The following is a 3,336-nucleotide window of genomic DNA, read 5'->3' as shown; positions in this document are numbered from 1 at the left end:
GCTCAAGGAAGTGCTCTATCATTTGAGCCACAGTGCCACTTCTGGCCTTTTTTTTTTCTGCTTATGTGGTGCTGAGGAATCGAACCCAGGGCCTCATGCATGCAAGGCAAGCGCTCTACCACTGAGCCACCTTCCCAGCCCAGACCTTAAATTTCTTTTTTTTTTTAAACACCTCATTTCTTTATCCTCCTCCATTTATTATTGTCTTAAATATTTCCTTTGAATGTATTTAAGAGATTTTTATTTATTTTTGTTTTTTTTAATGACTTTTTCTGCTTATGTGGTGCTGAGGAATCGAACCCAGGGCCTCAAGCATGCAAGGCAAGCGCTCTACCACTGAGCCACCTTCCCAGCCCCCAGACCTTAAATTTCTTATCCAGTTCTTTCCATCCACTGACTAGGCTCAAACCGCCAACTCACAGAGCAATTGCTTGCCTCCCAGGATGAACTGTGCTTGTCAAAATTACATTTTTTCCCTTTTTTTTTTGCCAGTCCTGGGGTTTGAACTCAGAACCTAGGCACTGTCATTGAGCTTCATTTTATTCAAGGCTAGCACTCTATTACTTGAGCCACAGTGCTACTTCCAGCCTTTTCTTTTCTCTTTTTTTCTCTTCTTTCTTTCTCTCTCTCTTTTTTTTTTTTTTTTTGTCAGTCATGGGGCTTTAACTTTGGGCCTAGGCGCTGTCCCTCAGTTCTTCAGCTCAAGGCGAGCGCCCCTCCAGCCTTTTCTGTTTATGTGGTACTGAGGAATCAAAGCCAGGGCTTCATGCATGCGAGGCAAACACTCTACCACTAAGCCACATTCCCAGCTGGAGAAATAATGTTTCTTCAAGCTGGACACTGGTGGCTCAAACCTGTAATCCTAGTTACTCAAGAGGCTGAGGTATGAGGACTGCAGTTCACAGTCAGCCCAGGCAGCAAAGTCCATGAGACTCTTATCTCCAATTAACCATCAAAAAGCCCAAAGTGGAGCTGTGGTTCAAGTGGTACAACATGAGCTTTGAGCAAAAGAAGGTCAGGGACAGTGCCCAGGCCCTGAGTTCAAGTTCCAGGAGCAGCGCGCATGCGCGCGCGCACACACACACACACACACACACACACACACACACACACACATCCTTCATTTATTAAAGCATTGAAATAGGCCAGGCTCTGTTCTAAACTCAGGAATTACACACACAGACAAAGTAATGTTTTCCTGGACCTTCCATTCTTACAGGAGAGACACTAAACAAATAAGCAAAATCAAATGTGGAACAAAGAGAGGGGTTAAGGAGAAAAAGCAGAGTGGAAAGACAGGTTGGTGATGAGTAAGGGATGCGTGCTATGTGGGACAGGGACAGTCCCAGACAGGGAAGGAGACACTTGGTTCTGAGCTAGGTTGATGGGTGTCTGGGGAAGGTGGAGGGAAGTGCAAGCCAAAGGACCCGGTGGCTGGGTGACCACATGGAAAGCACGTGGCAAGTGGGTAGAACAAGGTCAGCACATGCGCGCTGTGGGGGAGGACTCTGGATTTGGAGGGTTTGGGACAGAAGCAGGAAATATTCTCACACAGTTGTATAAAATCACCATTATCTGCTGTGCTGCTAGGGCAAAGGACAGAGGGACAGGGGCAGTGTGGCAGTAAACTAGCTTTGAGGTGATGGAGGTTTAGAATAGAGTGGTGGTGAGAAGTGTTTGGTCCTGGAGGTGTTTCCGGGGCAGGATTTGCTGGTACCCTGGTGTGGGAATGGGGGTGTGTGTGACAGGAAGAGAAGGATGAAGGAGGATACTATGGCTGTACTCTTGCTCTTAATTGGCTTTCTTTCTTTTTTTGTTGGTTGTGTGACTTGAACTCTGGACCTGGGCACTGTCCCTCAGGCTCTTTAGCTCAAGACAAGCGCTCTTCCACTTGAGTCACAGCGCCACTTCTGGCGCCCAGGCTGGCTTTGAACTATGATCCTCAGATCTCAGGCTCCTGAGTAGCTAGGATTACAGGCCTGAGCCACTGGCGCCTGGCCTTATTTGGCTTTCTTATTCATGACTGGTAGAATTACCACTTGAGCATAATCTCTAGTCTCCTATTGCTGGTTAGTTGGCAATGGAATTTCACAGACTTTTCTGCTTAGGCTGGCTTTGAACCTGTGGTGATGAGGAAATCTAGCTCAAGTGGTAGAGTCTCTGCCTGGCAAATGTGAGGCCCTGAGTTCAAATCTGAGACAAATGTAGGTACAGGATTTGGTGTGGGACAACAGCTAACTTCTGGCCGGTTTCCTGTGTCTGCTGTAGGATATGGTGACCTACTTCATGAACTTGAGCCTGGCCAACACACAGCAGACCCCGAGCTGGGAGCTTGAGTACCGGCTGACAGAGGCCTACCAGGTGCCCGATGCCAGTGCTCGCTCCATGCAAGAGGCGCTGAGCCGAATCGGCAGTGACCAGGGCATGCTACAGCGCTACTACGTCTACAACTCTGTCAGCTATGACACGGGGCCCTGCGAGGGGGGCTGCCGCACGGAGCACGTGTGTGCCATGCAGCAGGTGGCCTTCCCCGCCTACACCTCCTGCCTGCGTGCCTCAGGGGCCGCCCTTGCGCCAGGGCTGGCAGTGCTGGTGAGCCTGGCGGTGACCTGGGGCGCCTTGGCCGGGCACTCATCTTCCTTTTGGTAAGATGAGGCCGGGTCAACCCACTGAGAGCTGGTCTCAACTCCCCGAAGCTGGGCTGCGACCGCTGGAGCAGGCGATGTTGTCCCAACCTCTTTTTACCCACAATGCCTAGGGTACTTCTTGCATTATTCCTTTTAATACGTACATGATGGCAAAATAACTCATTTCCCATTACAAAACGTCCTTCCTCCCCGCATGGGTGTGCGCCTGCAGCTCACTGCCCGCCTAGTGAAAGGAACCTGCGGTGCGTTCTGTAAACCCGATGCTCTGGGTGTTATGTCCCCTCGGAGCCACCGTTGGTCCAGCGGTGTCTGATCTTCAGCCCATTCTCTCCAGGGGCCTCGGGGGCTTGGGAGTAAAATTAGGCCCTTGGAAGCCTGCGGGCCTCCGAGGCGCCGTTGGCTGGATCAGGAGCTCCCAGGGGCAGGTGGCAGGGCCACATCCTGGGGACTAGGACCCAGCCTCCTAATAGCTGGAGTGGGGGGCCGGCACTGGGGCGACTCCGCTCCTCCCGAGGCCGCGCGGGGCAGGCAAGTCCGGCTCTTGCAGGTCCCGCCCCTCCCCGGCTGCCACGCCCCTTCCTGTCCCGCCCCTCCCCGGCTGCTCCCGCCCACTTCCTACCTCGCGGCTCCCGGCTGCTCCCGCCCCCTTCCTGCCCCGCCCCTCCCTGGCTGCTCCCGCCCATTTCCT

The 3,336-nt window shown here is 52.5% G+C and overlaps 1 pseudogene; it reads left to right on the top strand.

Moving 5' to 3' along the window:
- Nucleotides 1-2,268: 2,268 nt before the first annotated feature.
- LOC106002217 lies at nucleotides 2,269-2,833 on the top strand (annotated as a pseudogene).
- Nucleotides 2,834-3,336: the final 503 nt, after the last annotated feature.

This window comes from Dipodomys ordii, unplaced genomic scaffold, assembly GCF_000151885.1.
Source record: "Dipodomys ordii isolate 6190 unplaced genomic scaffold, Dord_2.0 Scaffold5062, whole genome shotgun sequence".
In the NCBI taxonomy this organism is placed as follows: domain Eukaryota; kingdom Metazoa; phylum Chordata; class Mammalia; order Rodentia; family Heteromyidae; genus Dipodomys; species Dipodomys ordii.
The sequence above is the reverse complement of the archived record's forward strand: the minus strand, read 5'-3'. Positions and strand labels throughout refer to the sequence as shown.